Source organism: Pelecanus crispus, chromosome 1 (assembly GCF_030463565.1).
Source record: "Pelecanus crispus isolate bPelCri1 chromosome 1, bPelCri1.pri, whole genome shotgun sequence".
In the NCBI taxonomy this organism is placed as follows: Eukaryota; Metazoa; Chordata; class Aves; order Pelecaniformes; family Pelecanidae; genus Pelecanus; species Pelecanus crispus.
The window spans coordinates 96,834,661-96,851,723 of record NC_134643.1 but is presented as its reverse complement, the minus strand read 5'-3'; the positions used below and the strand labels follow the sequence as shown (position 1 = coordinate 96,851,723).

The 17,063-nt window shown below is 44.3% G+C and overlaps 1 protein-coding gene across 1 annotated transcript in view; it reads right to left on the bottom strand.

Moving 5' to 3' along the window:
- Positions 1-17,063, bottom strand: part of LSAMP (limbic system associated membrane protein) — a 321,315-nt gene that overhangs the window by 152,514 nt on the left and 151,738 nt on the right. The gene's annotated exons all lie outside the window — the stretch shown is intronic.

Here is a 17,063-nt window from a genome sequence, read left to right as displayed (position 1 = left end):
TGTGACAAAGCTCCTGGAGAGGCCTGGCAAGCCACATGGTTATTGCTCACTTCATTTCGATATTTCTGCACACTAGCATGGACACATGCATGCACACATGTATGTATGTCATCCACTACCAAAAGTACCACTTCTAGTCTAAACTACTTTTTTTCTCCCCTCTCGACTCCCTCTGCTGCTCATTAAAACTCATCTCTCCTACGTACAATGGTGAACAGTCAGCAGGCTGCCCAGGTAGCATTAGCTAATGGGAACTGACAGCCTGCCACTATTTTCCGAAGGCTTACATTTTTGATATCTGCCTGTCCTCCAGCCTGACTAATTCTATGGAAGACTTTTATCACAGGGAGATTGACCTCAGGCAGGAGACGTTGTGTCACTGTGAACAAGTGAAATGAAGACACGATGGAGATGGCAAGAACTCACTAGCAGCAAAAGGGAAGGAGAGGAAAACTGATGTATGACAAGTTGTGGATGCCCCATCCCTGGAAGTTCAAGGCCAGTCTGGATGGTGGTTTGAGCAACCTGGTGTAGTGGAAGGTGTCCCGGCCCATGGCAGGGGGGTTGGAAGTAGATCATCTTTAAGGTCCCTTCCAACTCAAACCATTCTATGATTCTATGATTCTATGAATACCATGGCAGGCAACTCGGTGATTGGCCCTCTAATGAACAAATTCGCTGAAGAACCTGAACTGTGGCATACTTTGACACCCTGTAAGAGGCAACCTTAACTGATGATAAACTAAAATACCAGTCAAGTTATGAGAAGCATTTTCCCACTGATTTACAACACTCTGGATCCAATCAAAGAGTTCCTCCTTCCCTCTGCCAGCTGGTGCCTCATGAGGTTCGTAGGCTGCCTCACAGTGACTTACGGGGACAGAGTCTGGAATGCCTCTGTGCTTGGGTTTTGGCACAATAATTTTTACTACATTTTATTGCAGAGATGTGGAGGTAAAAAAAGTATAAATGTTCACACCATGGGTATCTGTTCATACTTACGGAGAGTAAACAATGCTGTTACTGTATTTCCCTGCTGAGGTGCTATGTCCCACAGGAGCTTCAGTCTGGAGGACTTGCTATCCTCTTTATTTCCCAAGCTCAACATCCCTGGCTGAACTAAGTTCCTCAAGATCCTCTTCAGCCTCCTCTCCAACTGAATGGCAGATCCATCCCAAGAATCACAATTTCTTCCCATTCAAGGCTTCTGAGGCTGCCATGAAAAGAAAAAGCTATTCATCCAAAAAAACCTACATTCCTACTCTCCCTGCATGGTGTCGAGTGTGCCCCAGTTATGCCTTTCAGAAAAATCAGGTCATTCTGCTGTTAGCTCTATAGTACTGGCTTGGAAAGCTCCTGGGAAGGCATGACCGTACATCTCCTAAGAGCTCAGGACAGCTCCTTCCATCAGTGGTCTGAGCTTCCACTTCCAGAACAGGCCAATGGCTGAGTGTACCAGACCAAGGAGGAACAGAAACTACAAAAAACTGGGAGGATTAGCATCCACGACAATTTCCTATTTCATGTGTTCTGTTCATGTCATGCACCATAGGTGCATTCTGCCTCTGACTCCCCTCTAGATCCTAAAGAAGTCTTCACACACCTAAAGCTTCCATGTAGCCAAGCACACTGCCCCTCGTGGAGAGCTCCAGATCAAAACTTTCAACGAGAACGGGTACAAGGCTTTTGTATCCCCCGACATCTCCACAGACAGATGAACTATAGCCACTTCCCTCCCACCTGAATGTGCCTGCATTGTACTTAACCCTTCTGTTCCGGGATCCTTCTCTACATCAGTTATTCTGCTTTGGCCTATCTGCTGGATTTACTGCATTTCCAAGGAGACATGATGCCTCTTAGATGGGCTTCTGGCAGATACATACAAGACATTTACCCTTGTAGATCCTTTCCCTCAGTTGGGTGGCACAGTCAGCAGCCTCAGTTTGCCCTCATTAGCAGCTACTGTGCAATAGAAACCATCTGAGTTTGCAACCTTTCATCAAGATTAGGTGTTCACTATTTCATTAGTGGGCCAGCAGACATGTAGCAACATATACGGTGCATCAAAAGGTGGGATTTGGTTGCTTAAAGACGGCTATCACTCACAATGGGCTGTAACGATCTTTGAAGAGGCCAAGTGCCCTGTAGCAGCGATGAATAAGGAATAATCAAGTGGTTGGGCAGAGCTGCAAAGCCACAATTCAAATTCATACAGTGCTGAGGGAGGCCTATCTCTGGGACAGTGGTTTAAGCTCATCTTGAGATAGGGGAATTAGGGCTAGAGTAGAAGAGAAATTGTATTTTTTGTATATTACCCAACACTGTTCACTCATCTCTGCAATCATCCAACATGCCCTAATTGCTTCAGTATGTCCCTGCAAAACAGAAACTGAGAGTGACTTGGTAAGAGATGTACAAAGACACAGATCTAAGATGTACACAGAAGCAGTCGTCCAATAACGATGACCAGCTGTCACAGGCAGCAAAAACCTCCTGGCAGTTGGCACCGGCAAATTTTCAAATACCCACTGGTCACTGCTACCCCATTAATCGTGGGCACTTTGCCCAGTCTACATTCCTGAACAGCTTCTTTCTTTCTCTTCCCCATCTCTCTTCCTCACAGACTTCTAACACAGTTAATAAAAAATTTATCAGGGCAATGTAATAAACAGCAACTTGATTTGATCTGGGAGCCAAAAAGAGGAGAGTTTCTGCTGTTCAGGTGTAGACTCGGGAGTTTCTGCAACTGCTGGCAGAAACGTGCCCACAAAACCAATAGGATAAGAAAAATGGAGATGTAGACAGTTTCTTGGTTTTGTGTGGTCTTTGGTTTTGGTTGTTTTTTTTTTTAAGGGAGTGTAAAGGGCTGGCAGGAAGACCAGTCAGCAGTGTGCTCTGAACCCCAGGAAGAACAGGGTAACACTGTGAAATTCATAGGGAGTAATGGACGTCGTGGCACCAGAGATGGAAACAAGCATGGCAGCACCCAGCACTGATATGCAGCAGTCACTGCAGCTCCTGAGAACTGCAGATGCAAGTGACTAAATATCTGGAGCTTCTTTTTGAAATCTTATATAGGTGATGTCTCAAAGGAGTTCAAGGACTAGAGAGACAGGGGCAGCATGAAATCCAGGAGAAAAATTGAATACCCTGGAATAGTTTGGGCTAGAATAGCATTAGTCATCTAGTGAAAAATTTAGCCTGTGCCTCAGGGCTTTGCTGGGCAGGTGGCTATGGGAGCATGAAGTGCAGAAGTTTTTTCAGGGGAGTCCCTTACCTTCTGGCTCAGTGGGAAACAGCAGGCAAGAGTACCCAGACAAGGGGATGGCAACCTTCCACAGGGAGAGCTTGCATGAATTTATGTCAGGCTTAAAGCAAGAGATTTGGAGGGGAATGCAGCTGCTCATTGTGAGGACAGGTAAATATATGAGGCATTAAAACCAAAAGCGTTATCCAATAGAACAGATTACAGACTAAAAGAAAAGGTATTGTTATACTATTTAAAGTTACACAGTCCAGGTTATGCCAAGAGGAAGAGTCAAGGCCAGTCAGTGCTGCCGAGGAGACAGTATTAGATTGTGGATAAAGCTGGAGTCTCTAGAACTAGTCTCTTACACAGTTTCATCTTTCCTGCATAGACATACAAGGTGGATTAATGTCACCACATTTTAGACATCAAACAGTTTGCTGTGTAAATCTAAGTTAGAAATTCACATTCCTCCTGTAGTCCAAACAGAGAAATGGGGACTTCCAGAGGATGATCCAGCACATTATCTCGAGGCAGACAGCAGAAAGAGTAAGATGCCAACTTCTCCCAACAGACTATAGATGAGAGCCAGATGACTAGCTTAGATTTGTGCTACTAACACTTAGATGTCTAAGTTTAAGTGTGATGAATCTCAGCTGTGGTATACCACTTCTGTTTGCATGACTAAGTGCCCATACAGACAAGAGATGCAACACGTTAAGACAGTTACACTTAAAAGACTGAGATGTATATCTCTGGACTTGGATTTTAGTTCTGCCTTTGATAGGGCACCTGTACAATTTATTTAGCAGAACCATGTACACACCCTGGCCTTGTTAAAATGAGGTGAACCTTTTATGACCTTGGGTGGCTATGTCTACACATAAAATAGAAGAGAATCGTTTGGGTTGGAAAAGACCTTTAAGATCATCCAGTCTAACCATTAACCTAACAATACCAAGTCCACCACTAAACCAATTAAGGGTAGAGTAATAATTTAATGTTTCCTGGCTTGCTGGCTGGATTATTTTTTAATAAAAGTAAAAACTAGGAATCATTAAGGTTGGAAAGGATCTCTAAGATCATCAGTCCAACCATCAACCCAACACCACCATGCCCACTAAACCATGTCCCAAAGTGCCACATCTACCTGGTTAATGTGGTTTGTTCTCTTTTGCACCAGAGAGCAAGCCACAGTCTCCCAGTTTTGTTCCAGTCCTTTGGACAGCCATGCACACAAACAGGAGATCACTCTCAGGCTCTTTCCTGGAATGAACTAGTGCATCTCCACTCAGAGGAGGAGCAGGCACAGCTGACATGGACAGCCCACTCCAGACATGCAGACAATGCCAAGTTTGGCTTCCTCAACCTGCAAAAGTCCTCCAACACCAACTCCACAGGCACTGGGCTTTCAAATTCCTCCATGCGCTCTTGTGCCATGTAACACACACTCTTGGCATCAGGTTATAAAAACACCAGTCTGCCAGACTGTGTTCCAGCCTCCTCATTATTTCAAGCACTTTTAACCAGAAAACATAACAAATCAATCAACCAAGAAAGAAGCATGTCTCAGGGCCACAGGGGCACCACAGGGAGCATGGAGGAGACCAGGCCCCCCACCAGTGCCCAGTGCAGTGTGGACGCGATCTATCCATTCCAAAAGGTGGTACTGTCAAGTAGCGTGAACACGAGCCAGCCTATGCCATCTGGCCTGGAGCCCAGGGCTTTCTCTGATACTATCCACAGAGGGAGTATAGGCATAACCAAGGTGTCAACCTCAGTTGCAAAGATGGTGTCCAGGCTTTGCACAGCTGTAAATATTCTCCTGGAACACAGTCATGCCATGAATTATGTGAAACATATTCACAACAGTTGAAAACACAGTAGGAGAAGCAGTCGCTGCCACCCTGTTAACACTCCCCTCAAACAGGTGAATGAGGGGTGGTCTTCCTATGAACTTTAGTTCTTAACCTCTTTCCTGTAGGTCAACAAGTGGTTTAATCTTTCAGGTAAAATCATTAATTGGGAGCTCTATGCATTCATAATCCCTAAGATCGTCACTGGATTTGTATAGTCAAGGTCATAAGACTTCTACCTTGCAAAGTCTTTTCTGTGGTTATTTGGGGAGATTTATCCTAGTTCTTTGCAAAGAATTTTTTTTTTGCACTCAAAACAGGAACATACCCAAAAGTCACATTCCCTTCAGTCTAACAAGGGGACAATCATTTTGAAGAGACTCTCCAGACTACAACTGCTGCTGTGGCACCTGCGTGAGGGCCATGTGGAATTCAGGTTTAGGATCTTGTTTCTTGGCTTCTCTCCCTTCAAAAAGCTCTTTAATCTGTGTGTTTTATTTTGCCTGCCTGCACTTAACACATTAATGGATATAGTTGCCGCATACCAAAGCTGAGAGCTGAACCCCCCCAGTTAACAAAACATGAGTAGATGTCCCACTCACCCACTAACTCAGAGTACAGTTTACAGTACTCTAGTCCTAATGTACAACTTCTTCTGGTGACACAGTTCTGGTGTCCTTGCAGACAACTTTGTCAATGCGTGCAGCCGCCAGCTTATGACCGCCCTTCCAGGCAGAGTGCCACTAACCTCTCTTATGCCCAAGTCAACCATGGCCAGATGCCCCAGGCCCACCACATCACCTGTACCCTGTGCGTAGCTGAGTATCCATACACCAGGACGCTGTGAAAACAAACACTGGTCTTGCAGCCTGAGCGGCTCATAAGCTGAGGGCACCCAAAGGTGAGATGCCTTTACGTTAAAATCACTGCACCATGAGGGTCCCTTCTCCACACATTCAAAGGGAGTGTCTCTTTACCTCATTAAAGGCAAAAGGCTTTTCTTATACTGCTGACAGAGAAGACTCAGAAAGGAATAAGGAAGATAATAGGCTGCCAGAGGCCCAATTTACGCACCCCAAAATTAATGAATCATTCCAATTAAATTATTTGCCCTAAATTAAAACTTATCACCAAAATCCAATTCTCATTTCATTAAAGAGGACCTCCCTAGTTATCAATTTTTTTTCTCCACAGATTTTTTTTTAAAGGTAACCTTCATGGAATGGGAAGAAAAAATGTAGTCTACTTTTCTGCTTGAGGAGCCCCGAAAGTTTTATTTTTTAAGAACTGTTTCTCATTCCTGTATGTGTCCACATAATAAATTAAGACGTTCCTAGAAGATTCTATGGAAGACTGGAGAAGTAAAAAATCATGCCATCAAATAGACGATGTAAGGGAAATCTGATATATGAAGAAGGAGGGAATTTTAAAAGTAGCATTGCCCAAGCCTTGGCAGCCTCAGCCTGTTGATATCAGAACTGAGAAATCTCGCAAGCCCCATTTGGGGATCTCCAAAGGGTCTTTCAGTAAAAGGCAGGCAGACAAATGATGGCACTCCGAATGTGTCTTTGAGAAACAAACCAATCTTTTGATCGTATTTTCAGGTTTTCACACACCACCACGACTTCTCAAGCAGGGCTTGGTTCCTCCTGCCACAGGTCTGCCCGCTGACAGCCTGAGCTGTGACAGGCAGAGACCCAGCGCTGCCAATGAGAGCGGCCACATGCCCCCGCTCCCTCAGACTGCCCATGCCAACCTTTGTTTGCTTCCCAGGAACAACCTTTCTCCTGTTTTCTGTTGGAGATTAACACTTTTTAACCTAATATTTGTTTTTTAAAAGACATTTTCAAAAGCTGTGGTTGAGTTTTGAGAAAGTGCTCCCTGCCTGAATACTCTGTAAATGGAAGCCGTATGTCTAAGTATCTGTTTCTTTTTTGTCTATTTTGTTGTGAGCACATTTGGCAAGTTATTTTTTCCCCTTAACTATCACATCTCAGGCTTTATTAAACCAAGCTGCTATTCTGTTATTTTGGAGGTTTTTTTCCCAAGCAACCGACTACTGACATTATCACATACAGGAAATGTGATATTAAATCATTATTTTCTCAGAATGTTTCTTCACTTTCTGGTGAGTAAGGAGCTGCTACTGGGGTAGCAATTCCAATGTTTCTAAAGATAAAAAGAAGAGCTGGAGCTCTGAAAAAGCCATCAAAATCCAAACCCTGAAAACCTATTACTTAATACAATTTATCATTCGTTGTTTTTGTGGAAAACAACTGGAGGCTTATGCTACAAGGCATAGCATGCATACACACCAAAAAGGCAGACTACGCATCCGTTCAGGAGTGATGAGGGCCAGCAACTGGATAGAGACAAATGGTAGGAGCACACGGTTACTGCGGGTCGGCTGGGGTCAATACGCACCATGCAGACACAAGGATGCAGTAGGAAGGCACAGCACAGAGGCCGTGCCTACCTGCCTTTCCCCACTGTTCAAACCCTCAAGTCACGTTTAAAAGGACAGTCTTATTTTAGAAATACTGCCCCCTTGTTCCCTTTCCTGAAATGTCGATTTCTTTCCTTCTGTAATTAATTCATATTAAACAGTAAGATGGAAAGCTTTTAAAGTAGGAAATAAATTTCCTTCTTTCTACAAGTCTTGATGTTGTTTTTGAACTGCTGGCTCAATTTAGGTTTATTTTACAGTGTTTCTAGCCAATTCCAATTTCAGATGAAATCTTGGCTCCAGTGAAGCAAAATTCCCTTTAATTTCAGTGGAATAAAGATTTTGATCCAGGTTCTCATCCACTAACACACTGCTATTGTAAGTGTAGACAGTAATGCAGCAGCCAAAAACACAGAACATGAGCTGGTGGACCCCAGGAATCTGGAATTTCATCCCATATGGAGTTTTGAGCATGGCAGATTTTCAGTATCGACTCCACTGGCACCGGTGAAATAAGAAAAAGAGACAAAAGGAACACACTGTTCCACGAATGCTGGAATTAGCAAGGACTGGTTTACTGCAGCTACGTGTCCTAGGTCCTGATGCCTCATACCTCGGAAAACCTTCAAAGCTCTTGACCAGTTTTAGTCAAGGTGGCACCCACCAGCTGGCATGTGCGTGGCTCCAAACCAACCTGCAACCATACAGCCTTTTACGCATTGGTAAGGAATGCAGGAGGAGACTGAGGTCCACTAGTGAGAATTTGGGGAGCAGGAGCTCTTGTTGGGGCAAGGTCATGGCAGGTATGAGGGGTGCTGGAGTGAGCTGAGCAGAGGACTGCCGCACAGAAGGGCAGGCAAACAGCATAACCATACAAATAAACCCATACATATTTTGTTTTCTTAGGAAGCCAAGCTACTCCCAGTATCTCTAGGGTTTGGATATAATAAAAGCTCAACTGAGCGAACCACAAATCTGGCTAACCTGAACCTGGCAGTATTTCTTTCAAATGAAAGGAAGAAAAGAAAATGGACAGTAAAGCTGCGGAAAAGGTTGATCTGAGACAGAGAAATGTGGAGCATGATTAACCTTAGCTTTCATCTGTATTGCAAGTAAAAACACAAGCTGATCCTAAAGTTTCTAGTGGAGACTAGCTATCTTTTCTCATTATTTTGGGTTAGAAATCCAAAGCTTCAGATCAGATCTTTTTGAAAATTCTTTTAAAACACATTTTTGCTCATTTTCAAACTACTAAGCAGTTACAAGTCTGCTATGTAAAATGAAAAAGGTATTTATTCCTGGTTATACTAGCACTTTTTCCTGCAAAAATATCTCAAGAGGATGTGGCAAAAAATTGTTCACTTACTGCTGACAAGACATTGGCCATCATGGAGGGAGCAAGCAATGGGAACCTATGACTTAGGATGTTCAAGGGGCTACATCCTGTTGTGGGCAAATTGGGTTAAATTTCAAGGCTCACAACAGGCCAAGGCAATTCTGTTGTGCTACAACGGCCACTGCTTTTTCAGCAGTGGGAGCAGGAAGACACTTGGCTTTATGATCAATGGTTATTTGCACTCTGTCAAGGATTAGCAGGCTTGGTGGTGGGACCAGGTTCTTGCTGTGTTTGGAGTTGAGAGCAAAATATTGTCCCTACTCCACTGTCTTACAGTCCAGGCAAAGACCTGAGACAGTAGGCTATCAGACCGAGAAAATAACAAGGCAAAATCTTACACAGCACTGGTTGAATCTCGAATCAGCTGATCAGATAAAATCACACAAAATCAGCTGATACTGCTCTAAAGAGACCACTCAAGCTAAGCTGATTTATATCGCTAAGGATTTAGATTATCATATCAAGATCCTTCCTCCCAGCCATAGGAAAGTATTCCATGCATTTTATGCAATACTTCTTTCTCCAAAATAAGTAAGCATTTTTGAAGTATTCTGTTTTTGTCTCCTGCCTGCACCTGCAAAGCAAGCACCAAAATATTTCCAGAAAAACCTCCTGATTTATGCACTAAGAAGTGCTGAGATCCAACCTATAGAACAGAGCCAAACCGTATGCTGCATAGTAACATTCCAGCCATGCCTGGAGATAGGAAAACAGAAGTTAAGAGGCATCAGGACACTATGGGGAGGCCATAAAAATACTAGATGGGGAGCGGCAGGAAGTTATTTGGTAACCTATGAAACACCAGGTGCAGTTTCCTGCAATTTATGAGTTTGGGCAAAACAAACCAGCACAGAAAACCTAGAAAGATTGCCACCAATACTACTGTGTGCCTGAAATTCTGGAATTATTTTGCTGGTAGGAAATTACAGTCCATGGTAACAGCGGAAGGGGGGCAGCAAGATCTACTGTGCTTCGGTTCCCCAAGATGATTCCCTGCTCTCTCAGCTTACCTTCCCCATCAAACTGATCCGCTGTCACTTCCTTCTGAGCACACTGGTCCTGTCTCTCCCAGTCCCCATAGTAATCTGAATTTATCTCCTCCCTCCAATCTTTTCTTCTTCTCCCCCACTGCTCCCAGTAAAATGATCTTTTTTCTTCCTCCCAGAAAATTCATACTCCCATGTTATCTCATTATTCTTTGCAGTAGCATGCCAAATTCACTGTCATTTTCCCACCGGGGCTATGTCCTGAAAAAGACAAAGTGGTCTGTGCTCGTTCTTACCTACTGCAGACTCCCTGGAATTGAAAATGCTACAGTGTTAGTGCTCAGAAAGATCCCTCTGAATTCTGGGCTCTGCGCCCACAAAGCGGGGAAGCAAACATCTTTCGGAGAACAGCATCTGACTCCAACATGTCTGGCTAGCAAAGGAAAAATAGCTTCAGCTCTCTTCAAACCACTCTGCTTCCAGTGCTGGCCGAAGAGGTGGGAAGGCCAGGCATGCCAGGGGAAGATGGGCTCCCACCACAGCTCTGCTGAGCTCAAAACCAGCCCGGCTCTGGTCTCCCCGTGACCCACCACAAGCACTGACATCCACCAACCCCGTATTCTAGCAGGGAATAAAATCCAGTGCAGAATGACAGAAAGGGGTCTGGAAAGACTAAAAGGTTGCGTAGCACTGTATGGACTGCTCACCCTGGGCTCCCCTCTACAGCCAGTGGAGGGACGCTGACTTTTCCACTGGTCAATTCGTCTGATGCATTTTGGATGGCTACTTCAGGATGAGCTGGACTGCGTCCGAGAAGAGCCTGCTTCTCCTCACTAATGCAAAGGGAGTTCCAGGTGACCCGCTCCAGTGGGAACACCTACATTTGGTCAGATGAACCCCACCCTGGCTCACGGGCTCAGGTCCCAGGCTGGTGACCAGCAGAAGTCACCTCCACCTGATATCTGACTTCAGGCTCCTATAAAACACACCCCTGTGCCTTGCTCCAGTTCTGCTCAGAAACCCTTCTCACAGTCCTGCGGTCTAAAGCATAATCTTTCCCTGTCGCTGTCCTCAGCAATGAGGGCAAGGGCTGAGCAGATGGTGGATGACACCCTCCCTCCTCAGCCCCAGGCCCAGCTCTTACCGCCGGGCTCACTGGCAGAGCAGCGCTTACACAGGGGAAGCCTTGGCTGGCTTCAGCTGCCTTTCTGGGTAAAGGATTTCTCTCTGCGGTGCTTCACCAGTCGTCTGCACAAAGTTCTTTAATTTCAGAGGAGTGGACTGGGAGGGGGCACAGCTAATCTACCACACAGAGTTAATAATAAATTTTCTATGGTTAAACCCCAGCAACAACAAATACATCTTTATACCACTTTGAAACAATGAATGGTCAGTCTGAATCTTTGCAAGCAAGGAGCTCTACAAAGACAATGCATAATGGAGAAAGGCTACACCCTGTGGTTCTTTTCACACACTAATGCCTATCAGTTTGAAAGAAAACTGTAGGATTTGGCCTTTAGCTGCTATACATTTGACTCTTGAGTTTGTGACTAGGGCTGGGCAGTAAACAAGAATTCCTCTTTGTGAAAATCTGCTGCTGACGTTTCCAAACTTGTTTTTGTTTTACCAAAATGACAAAGCCCTTTTGATTTTTTTTCCATTAAATAAACATTAAAACAAGGGAGAACCCACATTCTTTGAACAGCCAATAACTGGGAATTGCAAGAAATGCTAGGGAGCCTGCAGGAGTCCCAGGCTCTGAGCAAAAATGCGAATGCGAGTTCCCCATCCCCCAGCTGAATGCTCTGGCTTTTAGATAGGCTGTGGCAATGCTATACCTTTTTCTCTTCCCAATTTTGACCAGAAAAATCATCTCAGACATGTAAGACCTTCCTGATTAAATTTTAATCAAAGCCAAAAACAGTGAAATGTTTTAGTTTCATGTTTTAGTTTCACTGAAAAGTTCCCAACCATCTCCATTCACAATGATGCCTTGCTGTAAAGGCTCTGGACAGCAAATACATCTGCTTGCTCCTAGTTCAAAGAGGTATTCCTTTAGCCTGACTTGGACAGACCTAAGTCTTTATTGCAGAAACTTTTAAACCCCATCTCTGCTAAGATCTCTGTGCCTTTGTGCCTGTGACCCTGATGAGACAAGTAAGGGCTATAGGGATTTCTCCACTGTTATTTAATGCCTGAGAAGGGCTTGAGGATATAGCCCTAAAAGAACAAGAAACCAAGGCAAGCTGGGAAGGGGGCAGCCACCACATCCCCATTACAACTCATTCTCCTGGAACAAGTCACTCAACATACTGGAACAAATGATTAAACATCCCATTTATAAGCACCTAGAGGATAATAATACAGTAAAGGAAAAAATAAGCAATGTACTTTTGGCAAGCATATATCATGTCACCCCAGCCTCATTCCCTCTTTTTGCAGGATATCTGGCATAGCAGATAATGCAGGAGCAGTATGTGTGATGATGTGATATATCTTGACTTCAGAAGGTCCGACAGTCTCTTGAACAAGCTAAGAGAACATGGCGGATGTTATATCACCATCAGGATGCTTCAAAGAGCTGCAATCAACAGATCGCTATCCACCAGGGATGGAGGTTTTAGTGGGTTGCTACCACAGTCCGCTTTTGTGCCCTGATCTCTTCAATACTTTAATTAACACCTTCATGATGGAACAGAAAGAAGGCACCTGACTTTTGTCGATGACACCAAGTTGGGGGCAGCTGCAAGTGCTTTGGAGACCAGGATCATAAGTAAACTGAAGAAGTGGTCTCCATGGAGAAACCAACCAGATGGCATCCAACAACAGCGAGCACAAAGCACTTTGCTCAGGAAGCGGGGAAAACCAATTAATGCTCAAATACAGAAGTGGGGAACGAGCTGCAGACTGTGCTGCAGACCAGTAACAGAGGGTTAGAAAGCAGCAGAGACACTGAACAAGCGAAAGCAATGAGGCGCTCTTATAAAAAAACGGTGAATCTTATCTCATTCTGGGGTTAGGTAAGCGAAGCATGAGATGCAAAACACGGCTGGTACTTTTATCTGCACAACTGAGTCCTAAACTGGAACTCTTGCTTTTGTTTTGGACACTACACTTAAAGAAACACATAGACAAATCAGACAACAGTGAAACACATATGACATAAGGGTTGGAAAATATGACCTGCGAGAAGTAGTGAGCCTGTTAAGCTGAACTAGAGAGGTCTGAGACACAGGGATTAATGGGCATCTAGCAGATAAAAGGTAGTTTTGAGGAAGAGGAGGAGATATTACCACCATGTATCTTGGAAGGACCAGAAATAATTGGCAGCAAAATCAATTTGGATCATATGTTAATAAAAGCTTTCTAAGTGCAAGGAGAGTGAAATAATGGCCGTGCACTGGCTATGCAGGCACGGGGTATCTTCAAAAAATACATGTTAGAGGCAGCCACTGTATAGCTGATCTTGTCTCACTGCACGGGGAAGGACCAGACCATCTCTTGTGGGTCGTTCCAGCTCTTTGCTCCTCTGATCAGATACCAACAGAAATATCTGGGGTAGTAAATAGAAAGGTTCACTAGTGGTCAAGGAGGAAGTATGTTGGGACGTAAGGGACTCAAACTCATGACGCATTGCATCCAAATTATGACCCAGTGGATAGGCCACCTATACTTAACCCAGAACAGGAACATGTATCATATATGTTGGATAACTGGCCATTACACCCCAACCGAAGCAGCACGAGATGCTCTGAGTGAGATGGTGGTTCAGAGCAGTCTCTTCATGCGTTCACCCCAGTGCAGAGAGTGCAGTACCAGCATCTGGTAGCAACTGAGCTGGGGAGAGACAGCTGCCTCCAGTCCAACCCACCCTGCAAGCAGTGCTTCCCACCTGGGTCAGAAAGACAGAAGAGATGGCCACAGTTATACTAATGAATCTTTTGGCAGTGAATGCCTACTTCTACCAGCAGAGTTGGTTTGACGTTTGGAAAGGAAGAAAGACTAAGGACTTTTTCTACTTTTAGCTGTCTATCGAGTTGTCATTTTTTTCCTTAAGTGTCATTTCATTACCCCCTTTTAGACCTCTGCAATATACCCCAGCCGAAAGCAATCCTATCAGTGGACATACACACATAAGAGAGGAAAGGAGCAGACCAAGTAGGCTGTCTATGAAGAGACTGGTGCTGGCTGATGTGGCAGAATTGGCTCTTCCCTTGGAAATACTAAAGGACCTGGGCACACACATTAGAGAGGTCATGTCCCTCTTTCTGTGATATACTCCTGCAGCCCTGGCCAGCAGAGTTCACTGAGCAGAGCCCACCCCAGGGAAAGCTGATGATTCTCAAGGGAGGAAAGGACCTGCTCCTAGAGTGCAACTCCGTTAGCCTGCAGTGATCTAAATGCAGTGAATCCTTAGGATACACCAAAGCCCATCTATTGCAGCTGGCATGGTGGATATGGAGGTGGTCTTCTCCAGTTATAAGGGCTCCGGCACCACTCCAGTATCTGCCTACCTGTTTTGTTAGTCTCTGATGTAGCTATCCCATTTGTTTCTAGGGATAATAGGGGCTGGGTTTTCACAGTGGCCATACAGATGAGGGAGTTGAACCAGGGGAGATTAAGAACGTGGTTTTGGTATACAGCACAGTGGGGAGCAGAAACACCCGTGACAGCGGTAACTGAGCAGAACGGGAAGCCTGGGCATGGCCCTAAGGCAGCCTGTTGCTTCCAGGGCACAAGCAGCTATCGTTGCAGGGTCTTTCACTGACAAATCCAGGCATCACCAATGTGTGCAAAGCTAGGAAGGAGTCTCTGGCCCTGCCTTGTTTCGGTTTCCTGGGGCTTCTTTGAAGGGAATCACTGACCACCATTCCAGAAAACCTTCTGCCAGATTACCACGCAGATCAGTTGACCACCCTGTTATTTAATTTTTCAGGAGCCGTATTTTCTTTTATTTATTTATTCTTTTTATATTTGGGATGCCCAGAGCTTCACACAGCCGATGTTTTTAAATTTATGAGCACAAAACCAAGAGAAGTAAATAAACTACATTAAATAAATAAAACTAAAAAGCTTAGTGTGACTCAATACCCAAACTCCGTTCACTTGTACTAGCGGCACACTATTTTTCAGGCAGACAACCTGCAAATCTGAGAATAATAATAATCAATATGAGAAAATGATACTCAGAGAGGAAAGGGATTATTTTCTAACATATACTATTTTCTAATGAATTAGTTTTATTAGTTAAGATTATTTAAAATGAATTATTTATTAGTTTTAAACTAATAAAAACATGGCTTAAAATGATGAGGCTAACTCTTCCAAATTGTAAAGGATTTTGTATTTATATTTTGCTTGTTTTTTTTTTTTACCAGATGAAATTTAGTTTTAGAAAAATCAAAGCTATGAGTTTCACCTAATTACAGGATTACAGGACCTGGGGCTTTAAAAGTAAGCATGGTATCACAATGGGTCTTTTGCTAAATCTGTGGCAGGCGTTAAACAAAGATTATCCACAGATACCTTGTTTACAGGCATCCAGAGTTTAGGTGTGCCAAAACCTTAATTTTCTCATCCTCAGAAAGGTGGCAGCAGTTCAGAGCTGGACACCCACACACTTAGGTGAAAGCTAAGCTAGAGAACTCAATTTCACTGCTTAGGCCCATACCTAATAGGCACAAATAAAATTAATAATACATGCGCGTGGCTCTCAAATTCATTTGTACCTGTACTTTTCTTGACAGGTAAATGGAAATTGTATGCTGTGAGATTTTACCAGCAATAAACCACCTACAGCCAGTTAGCTATGCACTCCTATAGCAAGCAACGAGGCAGGGTACACCTCCAGGGCTGGCGAGTGCATTTCACGCCGGGCGCACTCCAGCAAACACGCAGCCAAGCCGGGGGAGCTGCTCTGCCTGCTGGCGCCTGCCGCTCTTCACGCTGCCTGGGGAGGATTTTGCGCAAGAAGACAAACCAGGAGCCTTCTGTCTCACTCGCACTCACATGTAAAGCATCACCTCTGACCATACGTCCGGACTTCTCCTTGCAGATAAACACTCGGTATGTTGGTTAGCCCCCAGCTTGCCAAGTAATACCAGCAAGAGGAAAAGTCCCTTCATGCATGCGTTTATATCCAGAGCGATTCAAACACTTGCTGGGGGAAATAAAATCTGCAGCCTTTTGGGTTACTAGACAAAACAGGAGAAATAACAAACTCCTGCCTGAACGACAATGTAGAAGCTGAACATACCTGTAATATGTATTGAACACATTTATACCTACCTATCTACCTAAGCTGCTCTATAAATATTTTAGATAAATAGGCAGATAGACAGAATGGCGTGAAGATTAAAAGCAAAACAAAACAAAAGTGAGTAAACTTGCTCATTTGGTATTCTGGTCGGGACAGAATGGAACAAGTAAACTCCATAATGCCCTTACCAGTAATTGGTGAACTCCTTAATGTGTTTACTCTCTATTATACCATGAACGCAGGCAGACAGATAGGACAATGCTGATTCAGATCACCAAGTTTCCAGTTCCCTATAACACACACAGGAGAAAGGTAGCTAAAAAAGGAGAGGGCAGCATAAGGTACGCAGCAGCTACCTCAGGTACCAGGTTTCACACATGCCTAGTGACAGTGCACCCTGCAAACCAATGACCCAGCACAGAAAAACATCCAGGAAAATTAATTCCCCAGCCTTGCAAAGAGTTGACAATGGAAGGCCAAAAAACACAGCACAGTAGCTTGTTGACACAAGAAAAAAGAAAGGAAATCTGAGGAAGGAGGAGGCGAAGAAACCAGAGGGCTGCCTGGGAAGAGATGAGGCAAGCTCAACGTTCTGACAAGTGCCATTATAAACAAATGCTTTCCCCTCAGCGCCAGAACAACCAGAGCCAGAAGACAGGTTTGCATTATACTAGAATGTGTCTTGGCATCATTGGCGTCCCCTGCTCTGTCACCGCTTTTGAAAGGACAGACTGACAGCAGGGTAAAGCCATGCTGCGCTGCAGTGGAAAGGGACAATCCTGCTGGCTCCTGTTGTAAACTAAAGGGATACACAGGCTACTGACCCTGGGCTTTCTCTAAGAAAGATACAGATCCCTCCACCCACTGTGTCGT